The sequence below is a fragment of the Pseudonaja textilis genome, chromosome 1 (assembly GCF_049901715.1).
Source record: "Pseudonaja textilis isolate UNSWEBS1 chromosome 1, rPseTex1.2, whole genome shotgun sequence".
Lineage (NCBI taxonomy): Eukaryota > Metazoa > Chordata > Lepidosauria > Squamata > Elapidae > Pseudonaja > Pseudonaja textilis.
Genome location: NC_141990.1, coordinates 309,263,277 through 309,287,431, shown reverse-complemented (window position 1 = coordinate 309,287,431; position 24,155 = coordinate 309,263,277). Strand labels below are relative to the sequence as shown.

Sequence of the window (24,155 nt, the reverse complement as noted above, 5' to 3'; positions counted from 1 at the left end):
AGTAAATTAAACTGAATCTAAATCAGAGGCTGAGCCCTCCCCCCTTGCACACCACTCTGTTCTAATGCCATTGAATTTTTTTTCTATTTATTGCAGTGACGATTGTGGTAAATGAATAACCAGTAAGAGACCATTTAGCACATGGTTCATGCTAGATCCACACACAAGGCTAAGAAGCCTAGTAGAATAGAATAGAATTCTTTATTGGCCAAGTGTGATTGGACACACAACGAATTTGTCTTGGTGCAAATGCTCTCAGTATACATAAAAAAAGATACATTCATCAAGAGTCAAGAATCATACGGTACAACACTTAATAATAGTCATAGGGTACAATAAGCAATCAAATCATACTAGGAAACAGTCAATATAAATTGTAAGGATACAAGTGAAAAAGTTGCAGTTGCACAGTCACAAGTAGGAGGGGATGGGTGATAAGGAGTGATGACAAGATTGATAGTAATAGTAATGCAGACTTTGTAAATAGTTGGACAGTGTTGAGGGAATTATTTGTTTGTGTCTAGTTATTCTGGTGTGCGGTACTCTATAGCATCGTAGCTACTTATTCTGGCAACTGGTGCAGCTACTTTGCCTGATATTGCTGTGGACGGCCTCTTTCCTGCCCCTCCAATAAAACTTAGCTACTTTTTGACTTCAGGTGCCAAATGAACATGAACATTATCTCTTGCTGCTCAACAGCAGACGTAGTATAGGTGGGAAATGGTGTGAATGTTTGCTAGGTTGTGTGTGGGGTTCCCTTTCCCCGACATCTCTACTAAGAAAAGACAATTTCTGGATTAGTGTTCTCAGGCAAAAACAGGGTTGAATACAGACACTTCTAATGGTGTTAAACCTGCACGGTAGGAAAACATCAGATATCCTTGGTTTTGCGTACAGCTCTAGTGACATTTGCAGGGCATTTGCTCTGAAAAGAGCACAGAGACGTGAACTCCTTCTACCACACTTCACAGTCAGGGCATTTGCGTTTTCCCCCTCTCTGCTAGATATCTATGGAATCGTTCTGCTTGTTGCCCTGGCAACAGTATACTTTAAAATATAGCAAATTTTTATCTTTCTGTAACTGTGCCTGATCACCGCTTGTATCGAAAGCCTCATTCCTGATCACAGCACAGTTTCAGGAGTTTTCAACGTTATTCACACAGCCTGAGATTTTGCTCATGGGAATTGAAACTGGCTGGGTTGGAATTCAAGAGCACCATCCTTTTCAGAATCAGAGAATCAGGTTGTAAGCTGCAAAGGATGATGTATTTTAAATCTGTTGAATCGCAAAGGCATTCACATTTTAGAAATAAGGTTTTTTTCTGACTTTCTACTGGGGGAGGGGTGTCAATTGTGAATGGAAGAAACAGGAGTTTGTCAAGAAAGTCAAGATGGAGTCCACAGTCAATAAACTTTAATCAGAAGATAGATGGCTTCTACAGAGAGGGAAGTCAAAAAAGGAAAAATGGAGGCCATGACCACTGAAGCAACTTTCCATCAGGAGAAAGACAGAGTGTCCATGGAAGAATATCAAAAGACTGAACAACCCATGACCTTACAACCAAAGCCTCAGCCCTTTTAATGTGTGTTATGTTTGCAACGTATGAAAAAAGGGGTAAGGCTTCAATCACACAATTTCAGCTGCCATGTTGATTTTTTTTCCTTAAGAAAGACTGAAAGTATTATAAGAAGGTAAGAAAGAGGAGATTATAAGAGATGGATATGAGGGAGGGAATAATTTTTCTAATATTACTTTCCTGGGAAAAATAATAATTAAATGTTTTTTATTGGACTCACTGATCCTCCTGAAACACTTTAGATCAGGTGTATTCAACCGCGGCCTGCAGGCTACATCTGGACCTGGACACCTAGTAATGTGGCCACACAAAGTCGTAAACTTTTAATATTAATTAAATTATACATTTTATATGTGGCTCATGACAATTCCTCTTCACTTAATGCGGCCCAGGCAAGCCAAAAGGTTGGACAGCCGCCTACGCTTTAGATGCATGATGGCGAACCTATGCCATGCATACTGGAAATAGCAGGCAAAGTCATCTCTATGGGCACGCCAGCTGTTGCCCATTGCTCTTCTCGGTTTCAGCACAGGCATGCGTGGAGATGCTCCCCAGAGAACATGTGTGCGCCAGCCAGCTGGTCTTCATGCACGTATGCGTGTTAGAAACCAAAAGATCAGGTGGCCGGCATGCATGCACATGCTGGGAAGCTTCCAGTTTTTGGCGCTACTGCATGAGCGCATCAGAGAGCTGCTCTTCCAGTTTCCGGCACACTTGGTGCAGAAAAGGTTAGCCACCACTGCTTTAGATCAATCTTCCAATATGATTCCTTATAGATATGTTACATTTCAGTGTCAGAATTCTTAAGCAGCATCTTGGTTTGGATTCTAAAGTTGGCCCAGTGCACCTGGAGGGCTCTTAAATTGGAGAAGACCTAGATCAGTGGTGGTTAACCTTTTTGGGCTCCTGTACCAAAAATTGTGCACGTGCTCGCATATGCGCGCTCACGTGCCAGCACCCAGAAGGCAATGTAGGCCCCCCCATGCCCCTTGCGCATGTGCACACAATCCCCGGCCCCCTTACCTGCACTGAGCTTCCCAGCTGATTTTCAGCTGGTTTGAGGCCTTTTTGGCCTCCTAGGCTCAGGAAAGCCTCTGCAGTCTGAAAAATAGGCCCGTTTCGTTACTTCATATAGGAAGTGATGAAACGGGCCTATTTTTCAGGCTGCAGAGGCTTTCCTGAAGCCTAGGAGGCCGAAAAGACTTCAAACCAGCTGAAAATCAGTTGGGAGGTGCACGCATGTGCAGTGAGGTAAGTTTGCCTGTGGCTCGCATGCTTCCACAAATGGCTCTGTGTGCCACCTATGGCACGCGTGCCATAGGTTCACCATCACGGACCTAGATGAATTTAGTTGCTTTTAAGGATTTTATTATCTATATAGTCCAGGCTCCAGGGCCTCTCATTCTAGCCCAACTTTTCTAAAGCCAGAAGACTCAGAATCTTTCCTAATCTTTGAAATTAGCATTAAGAACACCAGCAGTGCCTTGGCAATCATATAATCCAACACATTAAAAAGATTACAGAGAGAATGAAGCCAAGAACAGGGAATTTTATTGTGGCAAAATGGAGAAAAAGAAACATTGGAAATAAAGTAAAGGAAATAGCTACATATACATTTACAGAAAAGTCAGTCTGACCTATATAGCTATAGTTTATCAACTTATGTAAAAATATTCCAGTAAATGTACAGAATTTCTTTCAAGAAATCTGTACTGAATGAATAGAAATCTTTAGAGACCACATTTGGTTTTCTCATTTGGATAATTCCAGGAACTAAAAGAATGTCCTATATTTTGAAATTAGCAAAGCCAGACTCTTTAAAAATGGTAAAATAGAATTTGGACTAAGCATGAGAAAAGCACCAACTTTGCAACAAACCAAACGTTTGCTTACAGAATTTTTATTGTTTTGAATGGTTCTATACTTCCATAGCAAAATGGAAGTTCATTTAGTTCTGATTTATTAGATCGTTTAAAAAACATGGTATTATACTTTGATGTTTGTTAGTCAGAGAATTGAGTTGTAGTCAGAATAATCATAAATTGACTAAAAATAGACCCTAAAGTCCAATGATTATAATAGAATTTAACTAAGCATGATTAATCCCAACCCACCAATCCCATAATATTGCTCATTAAGGACATCTTTTCAGGAATCTTTTCCAAAACAATATGATGATTCTGTTGACAGACTTCAGAATAGGGGAGACAATCACAAGGCATGTATCTCATTTGAAAAGCATTCAGAATGAGTTGGCACTCTACTGCTTCTTTGGGAGTAGAATATATATATAAGAAAAAAGTAGAGATTGTGTCATTTGCAAATGGATATTATTTTAATATAGTCTTCTGGATGATTTAATCCAGTGGCTTGATGGAAGCTATTTGTGCTTGAAGAAATGCAGGATACCTCCTGCTCAATAAATCATCATTGAAGTCAATGATGGTAATTTTTGTCCAGTTTCCAACCTTCCCTTTGTGGGAGAAGGCTGTAGAGAAAGAGGTCAGGCTGCAGCTTCAGAAGGCTTTTGAGGAAATTGATTATTTTGAGCCTTTCCAGTTAGGATTCAGCCCTGACTACTACTAAGATAATATTGAAGACACTTGCAAATAACTTCTGGAGGGTTTGGGATTATAGTGATGCATCCATTCTGGCCTCCTTGATCTCTATGTGGCTTTCAGAATCAATGTTGCCTTCTGGATCAGCTAAGGGGGACAGAATGGGAGGTACAGTACAGAGGTGGTTCTCCTTCTCTGGGTCCAGTTCCATTTGGTAACTGGGAGAACTCAAGCCCTTGATCTGTGATTTGTGGAGTTTTGCAGGGCTGTAAATTCTCTCCACTCCTATTTAACACCCCCTAACATGGGTCATGATGTTGATGATACTCTGATGTACATCTCCATCCCTGGTCTACCAAGTGTTGCTGTCAAAGTTCTTTCTCAGTGCTGGGTGAGGAGAAAGAGACCCAATTCTAGTAAAACTGAGAGGTTGTGAGTTTTAGGGTTTCCTACATAATATTGGGGACCATTCTTTAGTTTTGAATGATGTGGTACTCCCCAGTCAAAAATGGTATATCTTCTGTACTCTCAACCTTTGTTTGATCAGATGGCATTTGTGATCAGGGGAGTTTTTGCACAAGTTAATTTCATGCACCAACTGTACCCATTCCTAGAGTGGGATTTCTTGCTCACTGTCACTTATAACTTAGTCACACTTCATTTGGATTATTGCAATATACCTTACATAGGGATGTCCTTAAAGACCACTTGTAAATGCCAACCAATCCCGAATGCCCCAGCACCCTTGTTACATGACTATTTTGGGAACCGTACTGGCACACTAGGTTTCTGGGTGCAATTCAAAATGCTGGTCATTATTTTTAAAGTCTTACAGGACCGTTAGTCTTCCTTCTCTCAGGAAATGTGCTTTCTTTGTTGCTCTTATTGAAAGAGCTTACATCTCTGTTAGGTTTTTGAAAGGCACTAAAGACCTGGCTGTTCCCATGGGCATTGTGTTAACCTGTTGAGTGAGTCCAACTCTGACACATATTTTTAAAGGAGATGTTTTATAGAGAAGAATACTAGTTCTCAGTTGCTATTTGTTTTGCTTCCAACTTTCATCTTAGTTTTTAAATTTGATATAAACTGCATCAACTTGCAGTATTTTGATTTGGGCAGCCATATAATTAGAAGCATACTTTTTAAAATGACCTGTAATCCCTTTATTTGAGGCGTAATCCAGGTGAATACCTTTATTTTCTCTTTATGCCCTGTTAGAGAAACATCTATCGTTGTCGTTGAACTCTCAACCTTCTGAGTGGCAGATGAGTGTCTTCTAATGCAAATACTATCTGGCAGTAAATCCAGTGCAAGTCAGATCCACACCAGACCATCAATCCAAGCAATATCTTAATTTAAAATTGCTGAGAGATCTAGCAAGTTATTTTATTGAACTTTCCATTCCGCTTGCAAGTCATCAAGTCATAAAATCAAAATGCCTTCTAATTCTATGCTCGGGCAGAAAGCCAGGCTGAAATAGATATCAGCAATTAGTGTCTTCCAGCACTCATAGCATGATGTGAAAAAAGTACTTCCTTTAGTTATTTGGGAACTTTTTTTCTGTCTGCTTCTTCGGTTGATTCCAAATCAGAAGTAGAAATGGAAGAATCTATTATAGATAACTAGGACCTTACATATTCAGGTTCTTTCAAGCTGAAGCCATACATTCACAAAACAAGTATCTTCCCTGATTAATCAAAACATAATATAATATAGAATGAAGCATTGTTGACTTTGCGGTAAAAGCTTTGCAGAGGATATGGACTGAGCGCAACAGTGCAACTGCTCTCTGTTTTTGAATTCAATCTGACAATAGAGCTTTAAAATAAACATTTGCTCTTACTAGAAAATTGCCCTCTATGATAGGTGTACTTATCTGGATTCTCAACATGCAGACATTCTGTTAAATGATAGAAAAGACATACTGAAAATCCTAAAACTTTCCCTCAATTATTGCAGTCTGGATTTCCTCTGCCCAGATATGGTTACCCTACCTCTAAAAAGACAGTTAAACGGGAACAACTTTTGATAGTCATTCCCTTGGAGCTTGACTCTTTGAGTTGAGACTTGGCATAGTTCTGTCTCTGGGATCTAAAAAGGGCAATTACAACATAATTCTTTAAAGCAAATATAAGAAATTAGCTAAATTAGTAACTGGGACAATCTGTGGTAGCCAACTGAATCTAACATTTGCAAAGAAAATGGGTTTACCTAAAAACTGATTTTTGCAAAAGCTAACACTGGCTCTGAATATAACTTGCTATCTAGCATTTTTCCTTTTCTATTTTAATGACTGGTAACACTGATTCTTCTGTCAGGTTTCTTGACATCAAACTCAGTATATTTGGTCTGGTTGTGTCTAGATGAAAGAGAAATGGAGAAAAACAAGCATTGCAAATTTGCCCAATGAAGGGCTTTATTCTTAAATTTGGCAAAGGATAGAAGGCTGGAAAGGGAAATTTCAGTAGGGCAGGGCAAAGTCCTATAGTCATCTTCAAAGACACAGCACTTAGCCAGCCTATAAAACTAAGCATGGTTGGACCTGCCAAAGATGTAGGCTAAAGTGAGAAATAAAAAAAAATGTCTGGAAGAAGACAATAGCAAACCGCTACAATATTGATGGTAGAAAACTGTATGGATATTTCTACAAAATCAAAGTTTGGCTCAACTTAAGGCAGTCTTTTCTTAAAGAGCAGGAAATAGGTACTTGGAAAGGACATATTATTTGAGCTTTAATAAAGCAAGCACCCCTACTTTCCATAGGACATATGGCAGATGGTTCAGCTAGCAGCTGAGAACCATCTTCCTTCAAAGCACTCTCCACAATACACAGATTACCACAATGTAGTGTACACTACTATAGACAGCAGGTGTCTAGCTCCTCCACAGAAACCAGCTGAGTAGACAGAGTCAAACTAGGAATAGAGCACAATGGGAGGAAGTGGCATTACAATAATATGGCAATGTGGAAGTGACAGCTGTGGGCACAGCCCTCGTAGCTACTTCCCTGCACCATGCTTCATGCTAGGCTCCAGCTCAGACCACAGAATTTGCTCTTTGGACTGCTAGCCAAGGGACTGAAGAGGGAAATCATTGGTGTTTGCTTCTTTCTCCTGCAGAATTTGAGGAACGCCTCTTCATGAAATACCAAAAAGCCAGATTGGCAGTTCTAGATTGAAGCTGTTTTCTTCTTTAGCACAAGGGTGAACAATTACTTCTGGGCCTTGGCTGTGGAATCTTAAAAAAAAACAAAATCAAACAGGTTGTAAGGTCTGATGTGAGACATCACATTCTCACAAGTTTTTTAGGGTTGTGCAAAATCTTGTATGATCAACTGAGTGCTCTGGCATTTGAAAGCCTGCATTGCAAACAGAGATTTTTGAATTTACAGTGGTTCCATCCCCGGAAAAATAGTTTTCTTACTTAATAAGGGTGGTTTCCTAAGTTCAGTAGTGAAGAATATGCTTTACATATAAAGAAAATCTGGTTAAAATCTCAAATGTCGCATCTGGAGAATTCTACAATCAGAGATGCTAGAGAAGTCCTATTAGTCAGAAGTGAATCTAATATTTACAGGAAGTAGTGGTGGGCAATTCCATTTTCTCCCCAAATTGTATTTCCAAATAGTGTTACTTAGCTAGTACCCAGCATGATACAGAACAGAGGTGGTATTCAGCAGGTTCTGACCAGTTCTGGAGAACCGGTAGTGGAAATTTTGAGTAGTTCGTAATACCACCTCTGACTGACCCCGCCTCCATCTATTCTCTGCCTCCTGAGTCCCAGCTGATCGGCTGGGTCTTCTTTTGCTGCCCTGCACAGGAGAACGGAGCTGGAAAGCAGGTTAGTTGGATGGGGAGAAAATGGGGATTTTACAGTATCCTTCCCCTGCCATGCCCACCAAGCTACACCCACAGAACCAGTAGTAAAAAAAATTGAATCCCACCACTGATACAGATTTTTTTTAAAAAGGTACATTGGATCAGAATTACCAATGATAAATTAGATGCCTATGAAGCATCCACAGTGAAATATGAAGACATAGTTTCTCAACAATGGATGTTCAATGAATACTGCCAACCTTCCTCCTCCCCGTTCCACCTCCTTGACTGGACTTGTGTTCTTATCTACCATAAGTGCATCATTACCCTTCAAATCTGTCCTCCTCTACTTGGCCCTGGGAGAACATGGTAAATCAAGACTGTTTCTCATTTCATAGATCTTTATTGCACTGTAACCTAAAATTCTTAGAATCATAGGTAGGGCTGAAAAAGACCCTGGAGGTATTCTAGTCAAATTTCCTGCCCAGGGTAAGAGACCTTATTAAATCCTGGGCAAAAGGCTGTCCAGTCTTTTTTGAAGGCCTCCAGTTATGGGCCACCCAAACTCCGGGAGGCAAGGTGTTCCATAGATTGTTCTTACTGTCAGGAAATTAGTTCCAAATTGGATCTGTCTTTAATAAGTTTCCATCCATTACTTTTTGTCCTGCCCCAAATGCTTTGAACAATAACTCAACCCCGTTCTTCCTGTGACAGCCCCTCAAGTACTGGAAGATAGTTATCCTATTACCCCTAATCCTTCTCCTTATTAGGCTAAACATACCTTATTTCCTTAACTGCTGATTGTATAGTTTAGCTTCTAGAATCCATCATCTTTTTTTGTTCATTACACTCTTTCTAGGGTCTTAGCATTTTTTTTTTGTATCAGATCAGGATACAGCATGCCAAGTGTGGCCTTTCTACTTCAGTACAGAGCATACTATCACTTCTCATGATCTTGATACTATTCCTCTATTGATGCAGCCTAGAACTGCACTGGGTTTTTTGGTAGTTGCAGCACACTGCTAGCTCATATCATCTCAAACAACAGAATAAGCACATCTGAAATTTTCTATTATGCCTAACTTCCTGTTTCCCAAGCCTGTAAAATCCCATTGCTTGATGTGGATCATATATCCAACAGCAGGATGCTGAGATAATACATTTGGAAAATATGCACTGAAACCTATTTCCAACAAAACTTGAGGAAAAAAAGCTGACGATTTTTTTTTTTAAGCAATGGTGATGGCTTCAATTTCTGGTTCTAATTACAAGAATTATTATGACCTTCCTTATTCCAGCATCTCCCAGCAATTATCCCATTATCCTCTCTAGCAAAGGCTGTCCCCAAATAAGTTCATGGTTATGATTTAGTAGAGTTCACACTCAAGGCACAAATGACAGGCTCAAATGATCTTACTTTGTACACATTATGCAAAGACCTAGCTCTTTGTAGCAGACTCTTATGCTGGGACAGATGAAAGGAAACAGAAGAGGACGACTAACAGCAAGGTAGATGGACTCAGTTACAGTGGTTATGAGTGAGTTGTTGAAAATGATGAAGAGCAGGTTAAATTGTAGGCAGATAATCATGGTGAAAATTTATCTATGGTTATTAAAAGTCAACAACTTGATGGCACATCCTCCTCTTCCTCATCATGTGCTAGATTAAAAACACCCAATAACTGTAACCTCTAGGAGATACCCAGTTCAAACAGATTTCAAAGGTCCCAGATTCTGGATGGATGCAGGAAGGTGACCTGAGGCATCTGTTTTCTATGATTGGATGTTTTCTTTTTTTACTTTGAATTGGTTGATTGATCTGCTGATGGCTGATCTACTGCCCTTTTATTATATTTTAATGTGATGTTTTTCTTCTTTGGTGACGCTTAGTCCCCAAATGCTTTTGACAGGAATGCTAAGAATAATACCAACAGTAAATATTGTAGTATTAAAAATAATATATTTCAGCGGTACTCCCCAGAGAAATAGTTTAGCACAAGTATTTCATGTGTGGCGAAGAAAGGCTCCACACAGAATTGAAAAAAGAGAACCATTGTGTCAATCAGACCAGAGAGTGGGGGTTCCCCCCCCTTTTTTGAGAACTCTGGAGACTATTTTGCATGGCTGAGCCAAATTACTATAGCAACAGCACGAGTCAAGTGGGTGGATTTCTTGTGGGCTCTTTTAATGACTCATTTTTATTTATTTGTTTCTTGAAGAAGAAATGCCTCAAACATATTTTCAAGCCGTAAAATTATTTTTTTAAAAATCCAAATATTGTAGCATAATATAGACACCCTTCTCTAAAAATCTACTCCCATAGATTGTATATCATAATAATAGTTGTAACCTTTGGAGGCTTCCTCAGAATAATCCACCCAGAGATGACTAGGGTGGGGATAGCAGGCGGAGTAGTCAACATTCAAGCAGCTGCCTTTCGATTATGGGATAAAAGTAGGCAAACTTAAGATAATTTTGTGAACAGTTTAGATAGGTGGCATCGTTATGCAATATATGAAGTAGCAATATTTTTTAAATACCATGCGGAACATGAAGAGACATCTTCTCAGGAACAAGCATTGGAAAGCATAGTAAGCATAAGTTAACTCACCCCTATCTAACTGGGAGAGGAAAACTGGGGTTTTAGGTTAATTTGTCAAGAAAAATTAGATTCTAAATTAAGGAAATTGGGAGTCTGGTAGGAAAGACCAATTTTTGGAGCAATTTTAAGCCTAAGCAGTATTTTACAATACTGTACCAAAAATGCTCACTGTCCAATATGATGAGCTCTTCCTTAGATAATACCTTGTTTGCATTCAAAAAGCCACAAGACTTTTCATGAGGTTACAATTTTATTCTAATCTGGGAAGGGGTAACTAGTTATTTGTTATCTACCTAGAATTCTTTGCCTCACCAACAATCACTGCCCTTAACTTATGTCCCTTAACTGCTCTCCTTCCAGCTCAGAGCTTGATGACTGGATATCATGATTGTTGGTGAGGCAAATAATTCTAGATTTAACTGGTAAGGAGGCAAAAAATTAACATGGATGGAGTGCAGTAGGAGAATGGGGCAAAATAGATAGGTCCATGCTGGATTTCCCCAGTTGGGAAAAGTATTTTGTTTTTCCTTTGCTTTCTGGGGTGTTGTCTGAAAGGATGAATGAATAGCATAGAGCTGGAAGGGACCTCGGAGGTCTTCTAGTCCAGCCCCCTGCACAAGCAGGAGAACCTATACTATTTCAGATAAGTGGCTGTCTGGTTTCTTCTTAAAAACCTCCAGTGATGGAGCAGCCACAATTTTTGAAGGCAAGCTATTCCACTGGTTAATTGTTCTCACTGTTAGGAAGTTTCTCCTTAATTCCAGGTTAAATCTCTCTTTGGTTAGTTTCCAACCATTGTTTCTTGTCCTGCCTTCAGGTGCTTTGTAGAATAATTTGACCCCCTCTTGTTTCTTCTGTTTCAGACCTTAGGTGACAACTTTATTGTGCTTACTAAAAACTTTGAATACACATCAGCATCTCCAGGATGTTTGTGTGTGTACGTATGTGTGTAAGATAAAAGTAGGCATGGTGACAGAGCGTTGCAATGAAATTTCTTGTTGCTTTGGAATATGCATTAACATCTTTAACAAAGAGGTAGGGCTTATATCGCACCATCCACCATCTTTTTTTAGACGACTTTAATTTACAACTATTTCTTCAGTGACCATTCAAAATTACAACACCAGTGGATGAAGGTACTTACAATCCCTGCTCAAAATTATGGCCGCTGCAGAGCCTGCGTGAATAAAATTTGGGCACTTGGCAATCTTGCCGGCCTTACAATTGATGGCACGGATGCTGCAGTGGGGCCACCTCATCTCATTCTACTGAGTTCCTGTAGAATTGGGGATGCTTCCCACCTAGCTGGATCCCATACCCTCCTCCTCACCCCATCACGGTTTGGTCACTTACCTTTTCCATAGATCTCCTTTAGGAAGCAGTGATCTGCCATATGGACTTCCTATGTGGAAGTACCTACACAGTGCTACCCCAGAAGCGGACACTATTTGGGGAGTAGATGCAATGAACTGCAGCCACTCCAGAATGGTGACTGCTTCCAGGAGAGTGTCCCATGGCTTCCATAATGGATAGGGAGGTCAAGGGGGTGCAACAGCTGGCTCTCCTTCCTGAATATGATCTTCAGATCACCATAAATCCAAAGATCATTAACATTTCTATCCAATGTCAGAAAAAAAGTCTTTAAAGGATTCCCAGAATTTTATAGAAATATTTTAAAACTGTTCAAACAAGCCAACTTTATATTCTTTTCTTTTGCTCCGTATTCTAACATTATCTTTTATTTATCATTAAGATGCTTTTGTAGGGATTGGTCTCTGTCCAAATCTCCTTTCTCCCATCTCAACCTCTCCTGCCCAAGATTCCAACAGTCTTTTTTGTAATTCTAGTAATCGGTCATTCACGGATCACATTTCAACTCATGACTTAATGTATCCATTTTGACCATAATCTGAAAAGCCACCTCTTCCTAATTTCACTGATCAGTCCCATTTGGGTAGGAAGAGAGGGAATGTTATGGTTCCTATCAGTGGTAGGATTCAAAATTTTTTACTACTGGTTCTGTGGGCGTGGCTTGGTGGGCGTGGCAGGGGAAGGTTACTGCAAAATCCCATTCTCTCCCCACCCCACTAACCTGCTTTCCAGCTCTGTTCTCCTGTGGAGGGCAACAAAAGAAGACGCAGCCGATCAGCTGGGACTTGGGAGGCAGAGAAGAGATGGGGGCGTGGCCAGTCAGAGGTGGTATTTACTGGTTCTCTGAACTACTCAAAATTTCCACTACTGGTTCTCCAGAACTGATCAGAACCTGCTGAATACCACCTCTGGTTCGCATCAGTTAAAGAACTTCAACTGGCAGGGTCTAGGAAGTAATCCTTCTCTGCTGTGGTCTCTGACCTATGGAACAGCTTGTCCCCAGAGGCAAGGCAGAACCCTGCCCCCTCTTCTGGCCTTCCAGAAGATTATTGAGGTCTGGCTCTGCCAACAGGCCTGGAGTCCAAGAGTGCTGTGCAGCCCTGGGGGTAATTGGTGGGCCAACAGGGGTGGGATATGACAGGGTCAACTACTGGTTCGGGATTTACGAGCTTCCCTTCACCGCTGCGAGCCGCACGCCTGTAAATCATCAGCAGCAGCTGCGTGCAGAGAAGCAGCCTTTGAAACAACCCTCTTTTCCTGTTTTTTAAACTAAAGCTATGCCTCGTTCGGCAGCTGAAGTCGAAAAATCAGGAAATAAAGATCAGGTAAGAGCCCGCGTGGGCAGGTGGGCAAAAACATCAGCAGACATAGAACCAGTTCTATGTCTGCTGCTCTTCAGAGCTACCGGTTCTACAGAGGTGGATAGAACCGGTAGAAACCCACCCCTGTGGGCCAAAGGTACTCCCTCTGCTTTTTAACTTTGGAATTGGCCTTTTTAATTTTGTTTTAATCTGGTTTTTAAACTGTTTTAGCTATAGCTTTTAAATCATTTTACTGTTTTATGTGAGGCAAGTGATATAGAAATTAGACAGACAGAAATATTCTGAACATGAAGCTTTCATTTATGTGACAAAACAAATAATTTCTCAGCTTGGATCATTGTATGTTCTAATTCAGGGGTGTCAAACTCACATCATCACGGTGGCATCACATGACATATCAGGACTCGCCCCCCTTTGCTAAATCGGGCATGGGTGTGGCCATGTGACGCATCCAACCCATGGGCCGGGAGTTTGACAGCCCTGTTCTAATTGCTCCGCTTGTACCTCTTGGGCTCTTAAGAAATAGTGGGAGAGGAGAGAGGGAAACCTGAAATCAAATTAGAGCAGAAAGTTATTAATCTCGAGTGCTCTGTTTTTTTCCCAGGGGAAGTGGCCGGAAGAGTAATGTGAAGCAGAAATCTTCATCCGATCTCTCCAGAGACCCAGATGCATTCTGCCTTTAGAAAGGTAGGCCCAACACAATTATAAATAATGGCCAGAGCCTACTGAGATTGCAAACAGAGACTTCCTTTCCAGAACGAACCCTCTGGAGAAGAGATGCAAAACTTTTGTTGGGTCTGCAACAGTTGGGAAGGGGGAAGCAAAATATAAACACAAATTTATTTCACACAAATGGCATATTATTCCTTCCCCCACCCCAGCCCTAAAAAGGAAAGTGGCTATGCCAATTAGCTGTACTCATGACTTGAGAATCAGCGAGGATTCTGTAATGCACTTCCTGGTGTTTCCCACAAACAGAACACAAACAACCAGAAGCAGATGCTGAAAGCTCTCCCACCCCCCCACCCCCCGCTACTGAAATGACTGTTTCATCCACAGACAATTAATTCTGCACTTTGATACAGTAGTTCTTGGACCTATTAAATGAGAGGAATGCAAAACTAATTCCTAAGAGGGTCTCAAAAAGTATATATCCCAAAGAATGGAAGCACAGAGTCATCTAAAAAAATCCCTTTTCTTTGTTTTGGAAGTTTGCAACTGAATCAGAAAGTAGAAGTTTAGTTGTGTACCCAAATGCCAAAAGACTTCTGTTTTCTTTTCACTAGTTTTGCTTGTAATAACTGTAAGATCAACAAAAGCTGTGGTGGGCCACAAAGAAGAAAACCGCATATGAAATTTAAGAATCGTTGATGTACAGCAGGCAACACGAGTGGATCATTTTCCAACACAGCTGAATTCTTGCCAGCCCAGTAAACATCCATTGGACCCCAATTTGCTGTTTCAGTTTGATTTGAATAGCACCCTTTCTGCCCATTTTGCAGCAATCCAAAGAGAAAGTCCTCCTTTATTCAACAAGCAGATTCGATGTTGCTTAATTCATGGCGAACAATGGCACAGGGAGCCAACGGCACCAACTCCCCGGCTTTGCGATGAAGTAGCTTTATGAGACAGAGCACTAATTATATGCATCCTCTGAATAAGATTTAAGCCATAGCACTGAGTGCATTATTTTTGGAACAGAGTAAGAAGAAAATGTTGCAAAATCTGAATACTTTCTCCTCCTGAAATCTGAAAGCTGGTCATTAAAAAAAAAACTTTTGTGTACTTTTGTGCGTATATTTGTATTATATTTATACCGCCCTTCTCACTGCTAAGCCGATTTTGAATGTATTTACATTGGGAGTATTTATGTTTCTATACTTCCCCAAAACCTTATTTCCTCCCCTAGCCGTACACAAATGTGTTACAAAATTCAACACCATCTAGAGTTTTTGGAGTGATGCAATTCATAAATAAAGTAAAAACCAGCAAAATGATTAAAAACAGCAACAATAATAAGCAGAATATAAACATGACAAGGAAAAAAATCAAATCACAAGGAATCAGTCTGTTCCTTGAAAATGGTTTCCTAAAATACCTCAGAATTTTCTTTATTTTTTAAAATAGTTATTTCATCTAGTGCTGGAAGGGCTACAATATTATAGAGCCATGCAAGACACTCTGTGAAAAGTATTCCACAAAGGAGATCCCGCTAATAAAAATATCTTTTCTCCTATGACTTTCCCCTGTGCACACCCAGATTTTCCTTCTGAGCAATATACATTACAAGCAAACTAAACCAGACCGCCATGCGGACGGACCAATATTACCAGGTTAGTTTCAAGAGATAAATCAATTTTCTATTGTAATATCAAGCTGACCCTTCTACACACTCTAGCCAGCTCCACATTATCATCGGATTGTCGTTCTCCTCTGGTCATAGTTGTAATTCTGGATCCTACTTAGATCTGCCAAAAGGTGATGGATGAGGAAGTTAAGGGCAGAGGACCAGGAGGACTTAGTCCAAAATCACAGGGTGGGTTTCCCCTCCCATCCCCAACCTCCACAAAAGCTGGCTTCATTCACACCCTCCAATTATCAAACTAGAAATGAAAACTGGCTGAAATCATTTAATCCAATGCACATACCATTGAATTGGTGGGTTACAGGCAATGTTTTGTTGTCTTACCAGGTAATCCCTAGATCAAGGGTCTCCAACTTGTCAACTTTAAGACTTGTGGACTTCAACTCCCAGAGTTCTGGCTAAGGAGTTGAAGTCCACAAGTCTTAAAGTTGCCAAGGTTGGAGATGCCTGCCCTGGATTAGAACTCCTATCTTGCATAGAACAGTTCAGAGCAGTATTTCTCAATCTTAGCAACTTTAAGAAATATGAACACTCAGAAGTCCCCAGTCAGCATGGGACTTATGGGAACTGAAGTCCACATTTCTTGAAATTTCTGAAGTTGAGAAACCCTTCTCTATAATGACCCCGCTGAATCAGTAATGATAAGGACAGTTGTTCATTGGCTCTAGAGGACAGTTGACTGGTCTGAATTCACATCTGTGTCTGAATGAACTTTCTATCCTAAATCCTCTCTGGCTACCCATTGTATTATCAATTGCTTGAGAGCGAGCATGATTATGAATAGGAACCTGGACTTGGAACAAAGGCGATGGCTGCATGTTACATGCCTGCTGTGGCTTGGCCTAAGCCAACCACCATCACTTGTCTTCCACTTCCCTTACAGACAGTAGACAGGAGTGACAACACTGGGCAGGGGAATTTTAATGAAGCTGATAAAGCATTTTGCACGAAGCCCTATGCAAAACACCACACAGAAATAGTGATCTGTTGAATCAGAAACTAAAAACAGGAACATATCCCGCCATCTGCTTCTAATTATGAATCCTGTGGAGTACATAAGGAACTGCCAATCTCTGTCCATCTTGCTCAGCACTGTCTTTCTTAATGGAAACTCATCAAAGTTTCAGGTGGAAAAGAGCTTTATTATTATTATTATTATTATTATTATTATTATTATTATTATTATTATTATTATTATTATTATTATTATGCCCAGAGCTGAACCAAGCCTTTTGCATGGGAAGCCTGTAATCATTTGTCAGTCTGCCAATCTGCTGTCCTTCTAGCCATGGGTTTATTACTTCATACCTGAGGGCCCTGCCATTTGCTAGTAACAGAAGCATTCAGTGGAAAGTATACTGGATTTTTCTCTCTAGAAATCCACCCCTCCCCCAGTTTATGCAAATTTAGCCATGTGTGCCTCCAAAGTAAATTACAAATAGCTCCATAAAATGAGGGCCTGTGAAACTTATAGGGCCTGTGAAGCTCCATAAAATGAGGGCCTGTATTTGAAAAGTCAACAGGGAAAACAGAAAACAAGCATTAGGGTTTGATTTAATGCAAAGGATCATGTAGACCAGGCATGTCAAACTCATGTCACGGCGGTGTCACGTGACGTATCAGGACTTTTCCCCCCTTTGCTAAACCAGGCGAGGGTGTGGCCAGTGCATGATGCATCTGGTCCACGGCCCGGGAGTTTGACAGCCTGATGTAGACCATAGAGTGGAACCTGTAGCTTTCCACAGTTCCTTAGAATTTATCTCTTCCAATAAACCTGGAGAACACAAAGTTCAGATATAATTGGTGCAAAATGCAGTGGCCCACACGGTTTTGTGTAGACCTTGGTGTACACATGTATCACTTCTCCTGCAGGAGCTGCATTGGTTGTTGACTTGCTTCCGGATGCAATTCAAGGTTCTGGTTGTCACCTTTAAAGCCCTTCATGGCTTGGGACCAGGTTATCTGAGGGACCGTCTCTTGCCGGTCACATCTACCTGATCCATTAGAGTGGGAAGGCAGGAAATGCTGTGGGTCCCATCCCCGAGGGAGATACACTAGGTGGGACCCAGAAGAAGGGCCTTATCTGTGGTGGCTCCCCTCTCTGGAGCATCATTCCCTCAGAGCTTAAAATGGCCCCCATTCTGACACTCTTCTGGAAGGCACTGAAGACCTAGTTCTACCAGCGGGCCTGGGGAACCCACAGCAGGATGGACCCCATTAAATGGCTCATGTGATCTGCTGTTGCTGGGGCGGGGGGTGGCAGGTGGGGGGGTGATTTTGTAATGTTGTACTATATTAATTTATTTGATTCTTTTTGTTAGTTTTTATTGTTTTAAATGTAGTTTTATATTTTATAAGCTGCCTTGAATCACCATGGGCAAATAGGCGGCAGTATAAATTCAATAAATCAATAAACAAACAAACAAACAAACAAATAAATAAATAATAGGGGCTCCAATAGGAGAGAATACCTGTAACTCGGGGTTGAACTGCAACATTGGTGTTTCTGATCTTGGTTGTTTGCTTGTAGATGTTTCCTTACTCAAGTAATATCATGAGTGCTAATCAATGTGCTAGTGACTAGCGCTGTGACCATTACTAGTCAAAAGCACTGGTGATATTACTGAGTCAGGTAAACAGACAAACTCAGAGAACACCAAGGATGCCATAATAAGGGCTACAGCTGTTGAACCACCAGTTTCCTCACTCTAGTAGTCTATCCTGTTTTAAAACCTCTGGAAAGCCTCAAGCAGGGATAAAGCCAGCAGCCTTTCCTTTTTGTATGCCTTTGGGGCAGGACTGACTTTGAATGTGGGGATTCCATTGGACAGACTGGGATAGAGCTGCCCATTTCTATGAATTGGCCTAATCATTTTTTTTGCATGACAGTAGTAGCCAAGTATCAGCTATTTGCCCCCATCCAGTGCCAGTGAACTACACAAATCAGCTAAGATTTTTCATGGTCCAAGCCAACGAGACAATCCATTTCATTGGGTGTGCTTATTTTAAAATATTGTGAGATGCTCTGTGGTGAGATCATGGGAAGATTCAGAAAGGACAGCTATGTGTCAGTTATCACTTTAAGAATAATTACCACATTTTAAACAAAAACAAAGCAACAAAACGAAACAAAAAAACAAGGAAAAATAAAACATCAAATATCTTTGTCCACGGTCCACCACGGTCTCTATCATCCACAGGCCTTCTTTGCAGGGGATTTTTTAATATGCCACACCCATTGAGGAAATGCCAAACTGCTTCAAAACAAAAGTCAAGTGCTGTAGCTTTATCTTTAAACAAATTGCACTGTAATTCACTCCAGAGCCTTAGGGCAGAATAGTTGATTATATGCGGAGAATTCCACACAATCCCATCAACATGAAAGGAACAGGTAGGTGTGGCAGCTTCTGTTATAGCACCCAAACCCAAAGTTCTGCAGTTTGAAAACCAGCCCAATTTGATCCCAAATCACCTCAAATCACAAAAGCAGCTGGGGAAAGAGGTTGATCTTTTGGGTGGACTGCAATTTTATTTTATTTTTTACATCAGGGGCTGCTTTGGGCTGTTGGCCAGGGGAAGCTAGGACAGATGCTATTTTCTTAAGATAACAGGAAGCTTGCAGACTGATAACCGCTCATAAGAGAGATCACGGGATTTGAAGTCACTGCAGAAATCACTTGAATATATTATTGGGAGTGGGGAGGAATTATAAACGGTTCCCCTTATAGGAAAGAAACAACAGGTACCTTCTGATATATCCAGATGCTCAACACCATTAACTTTTATGGGTTGCCATAATGCATGATTAATGTGAGAAAAGCTAAGAGCGGAGAGAAGATGAAGCGTTTATTTCATAAAAAATAAATGGATTTGTAAACTGTTTTTACCCTTGCAATTTATTTCTCAAAGTTGCTGCCTTGCAAATTAGATTTCACTCCACTCCACCCTCCCTGAACTCAGTGGGACATTTTTGGGCAGATATTGTATTCCACATTATGGGTGCCCGAGTTTCAACATCAGAAAAAGAGAGAGAAAAAGATGCTTATTTTGCTATAGTTACTTCCGACTCTTCTGTCAACAACCATGTTCATTTTTAAGAAATCATAAGAATTGAGAAGAGTTTCACATTTGATCCGCGTCACGTCTCTTTCTTCTGTAAATGCTTTTAAAAAAGAGATTGTCCATAAGGAAAAAAAATGAGACTTTTGCATTATTCAGTGCTATTTTGAAAAAAATAACGAGAGTTTAGGGGAAAAAAGAGAAGCTTGTTGAGAAGCTAATCTCCAGCTTTTAAAACAGATGAAACAAGAAGAAGGAAAGCAGCTAATTTCCATTCCACAAAGATTAATAGGCGGTTTTCTAAATTCAGGCTTTGTTCTCCTAGCCTGAAATTTCTTTCACAGCCTTTTGTTAATAGTTTCACCCCTAAACCTTATTTCCACGATTTCAGAATTCAGCAAAGATGCACCCATGCTTGCTTTATGAATGGGAGAAGAATAAAGAAGAAGGCAGATCCATTTGCTTTCAAGAGAAACCCAGCCAGGTTGCTCATTCATTCTACACAATCACTTTAAAAACCTACTATCTACCCACTGGTCCAGAAATAAATACAAAGCCCTCCTTCCTCACCCATTTAGTTATTTTACACTTGAACATTGTGTGCTCAAACAAAATAAGATTTTTCCCACCCTAGTGGATTTCCAGTCCATGTCAGCTTTCCAGCCACTCAAAATCTCAGCAGCAAGAAAAATCCCCATAACATGGAGAAATATTTGCAGATGAAGGAGTCAATTCACATTTTTTTTCATCTTTCCACCACCGCTCTGCCCCCAGCCAGCTTCTCTAGGGAGAAGCAGGAATAACTTTAACATATAATACCAAGCACCAGATATTTTTAAGTGTGGCTGGAATTTCTCTTTCCCCCAACCTAGTAAATATATCTGAATCTGAAACCTCTCCATCCATGTACCCATCCACCCCATCTTCCTCCTCATTATTATTAGTTATTGTTATTGTTGTTATATAACAATGCCTGATCTGAACAAAGAAGGCTGCAGAGAACAAATGCATAAGAGAAATGGGGGGGGGGATCTCAAGCGTAATGGACAGGGTTGAATTCACGCCTATTTCGAATTAGCCCTAACAACTGGACAATGCAACCCCGGGCCGACACTACAATACAATTTTAATGCAGCTACGGCAGAAAGCGATTTGCAAGGAGGTTGCCACTCACTCCCATTCACACACGCTTGTGTGCGAGCCAGAGAGAGCCGCCGCGCACGCTTTGAGGTTAGTGCAAAGCATTCATCCATTTGTCTCGCAGTTGCTCTGCCTGGGGTGGAGGCTCATCCGTCAAGCCTTCTTCTCTCTTAAGCCCGGGCACTACCGATCGGTTCTCATTTCCCAATTCCCGGGTTGCAACAGCTCGGTCTTTCCCCTCGGGTGGCGATTTGCTAGCCAGCGATCCGGCTCCAAGCCGAATCTGCCCTCCACCCCCCGCTTCTTTCCCGCATCTCCGACTTTCTCCCGGACCCACCAGGCGGGGATGGGCGGAACGCAGAAGCGGCGCGTTAATGGAGCAGCAGAGGGAAACGCGCGCCGCGTGGGAGAAGGCTACCTCTGCTGCACCTTCTCTCCGTGGCTTCGCTGATCTACCTGGCGGAGAGGCGATCCCGGAGAGCCGTCCGCGCAGGGCAGGCGAAGAATAAACCTTCCCTCCGAGGGCTTCTGTGCCTGGATCCAGAGGCGAAATGTGGGAAGACGGCGGCGAACTCGCCCGGGTGCGGCGCTAGGAGCAACAGCTGATGGTCAAGGAGCGGAGGAGCGAGCGAGCCAAAGAGCGAGCAGCGCCTTAGCCAGCAAATAAAGTCCCACCCAGTCTTGTGTGTGATATCAGCTCCTCGTTGTACAGGAAATGGAACATCCACCACTTCCTCCTCTAGCTACTGGGGGTTTTTGGTTCTTAACTTGCAGCCCCGGTGGTTGCCCAACTCGCATGAGAGTCTTTCTTTTTACCCGAATCCTTTACGTCTCAAAAAAAAAAAAAAGGGCGGAAGGATTTTCCCCCCCCCCCTCCTCTCTTTTCATGTTTTGAGCAACATAAACATCTTTCCACAGTCCTTATCTCGAGCCAAGTTCTTAGAAGCACCAGAACATTACAACTTTGAGGGTTTTTTTTTCTAAACAAAAAGAAATTTGATAGAGTTTAGTGGAGACACTCTAGTCCTTGGGGGGGGGGGGCGTAATTTGGTGGCAAGTGACATTTCTCCATCCCTCTTCCACTGCTACACACAGGAAGTTTAGAAACCTTGTATCCCACCCACCCTTCAGAAAGCAGGCCATCCCCATCTCTTCTGTTGCTTCTGGTTTAGGAGGAAAGGGATGCTACAGACTAACTGTAAATCGATTAGCAACCAGTTATTTCACCTCAGGTATATGTGACACAAATCACTGGTTTATTGATTTGATGCATATAGCTGCCCATCTCACATACATGGTTATGCAGAATGGAATATATGGAAGAATAGAATAGAATTCTTTATTGGCCAAGTGTGATTGAACACACAAGCATGAGCTCTCAGTGTATATACAAAAAATGAAGTAATATAATCATAAGATACCAATAGGAGAAGGTACTAGAAAAGATGAGAAGGATAATAGTAATACAGCCATACTACGTGGATAAACATTCTTAGACACAAGACAGAATTGTGGTAATTAGGTGCTCAGCAGTGATGGCACCAGGGGAAAAATGAGTTGCGTCTAGTTGTTTTGACATGCAATGCCCTATAGTGGTGTCGTGAGGCGTTGAAGTAGTTTATATCCGAGATATGAAGGGGTCTGTAGATATTTTCTCAGCCCCCTTTCTGTATGCAGGTCCTCAATGGAAGGCAGGCTGGTTGCAAATGTTCTTCTTCTGCCGTCTTAACTAGCAGTTGAAGTCTGTATCTGTTCTGTTTAGCTGCTGTACCAAAACAGACAGTTATAGAAGTTCAAATGACAGACTCCTCTGTAGACCTATATGATATCAACAGCTCCTGGAGCAGTCTGAACTTTCTGAGTTGCCGCAGAAAGAACATTCTTGTTGTGCCTTTTAAAAGATGTTTTAAAGATGATGTTTCAGAGATGTAGAAGCCTCTTGGATGAGAAGCGAAACATCTTTAAATGTAAATTTCCTACCTACCTCTTCACTTAAGACATAAAACATTAATGGTACGGAGTCCAGAAAAGAATCTTATAGTACCTAAGTTGGTATTTCACTACAATTTGATAAGAAACTATTGATAATCATGTCATGGTGTCCATCTCACATTGAACCAGCTTGCTAAGCATAATGCAACAGGGCAGCTTTATAGTTGAATACTAATATCAAGATATTTTGTACCTCAAACATTCTCACAATTTACTAAAGAAGTTACCTGACCAAGTTGAGATAAAATTGGGGCTTTTCTACACATGTGCTGCTAACTTATGCAGGAGTCTGCAGAAATATGAAATGCTAACTATACTTCCACTTCTATTCTGCCCGAGGAAACAGTAGAATAGGGGTTCTATCCATATTGAAATCACAGGGGAAAAAAGAATGGGATGGGAAATGCCACCTTTGGTACCAATTTCTGGCAGCAGAAGACCTACTAAATCTACTGCGTTCAGGTCACTGATTTCCATGGACTTCCTTTCTCCCACCTTCTCTTGCCACCCTTGTATGGGGAGAGAAGTAGAAGAAATGGGCTCCTTTGGTGCCAGTTCTCCCAGGACCAAAAAAATCCCTTTACCACCTAGTGTGGCAGCTGAAAACCTGCTTTCTATGCCTCCCACAACTGCCTCAGGATATTGAAGATGTTGAGAAGACTCTTATGGGTAGCTTCACCATGGGGCAACTCTTCTACAGGCTCTTTAATAAATCTGACCATGGCTACCTCAAAAAACTTGAGGAAACATTGCATAAAACATGGCAAGAAAGTCCTGGGTAATTTCATTGCACTTCTAGCAATTCCATGGAGGAGCTGCCAGAAGGAAGCAAAACATTCAAGCTTTCTGTTGCACTAGCTGCTGACCTCAATGTTTGACCAATTATTTCAATCTTCTCCAGTATCATCTCTTGGTCTCTTGGGCAAAGAGTAGCAAACTGGTGGTCTAGCTCTTCCTCGTCATCCATGAACTGAAGCTTTCCATTGTGTAGGTTTAAATATTCTTTTTATTGTCCTTATCTTTTCCTAACTCTGTTAGTTGAGGGTGTGTTTGTTTGGCCGTTGGTATTTTGGAGTTCACTATGGGGCAACCAGCAGCTCTTCTGTAGGCTGTTTAAGGAAGCTGATTATGTCTACCTCAAAAAACTTGAGGAAGCATTGCATACAACATAGCAAGAAAGTCCTGGGTAACTTCATTGCATTTCTACTGAAGTCTTTCTGTCTCCCTTTGGCTTCATCTCAGGGTTGCCGGCAGAACCAGATCTCTCCCGCAAGGCAATATTGCTTACAGCCCTGTAAGGAATCCTATGCAAAACAGCTCCAAAGGTACCAATTGACCAATGTCATGTGCA

At 41.3% G+C, this 24,155-nt stretch overlaps 1 protein-coding gene across 4 annotated transcripts in view; it reads right to left on the bottom strand.

The window, feature by feature from the left end:
- The window catches only part of GNG2 (G protein subunit gamma 2), a 47,212-nt gene extending 25,647 nt beyond the window's left edge, over window positions 1-21,565 (bottom strand). Inside the window, exon 1 of one of the 4 annotated variants that reach the window (XM_087922437.1) lies at window positions 21,242-21,565. The gene's annotated coding sequence lies outside the window, so the exon portion shown is untranslated. The other 3 variants (XM_087922436.1, XM_026698727.2, XM_087922438.1) reach the window with 3 other exon arrangements.
- Between the last annotated feature and the right edge of the window lie 2,590 nt (window positions 21,566-24,155).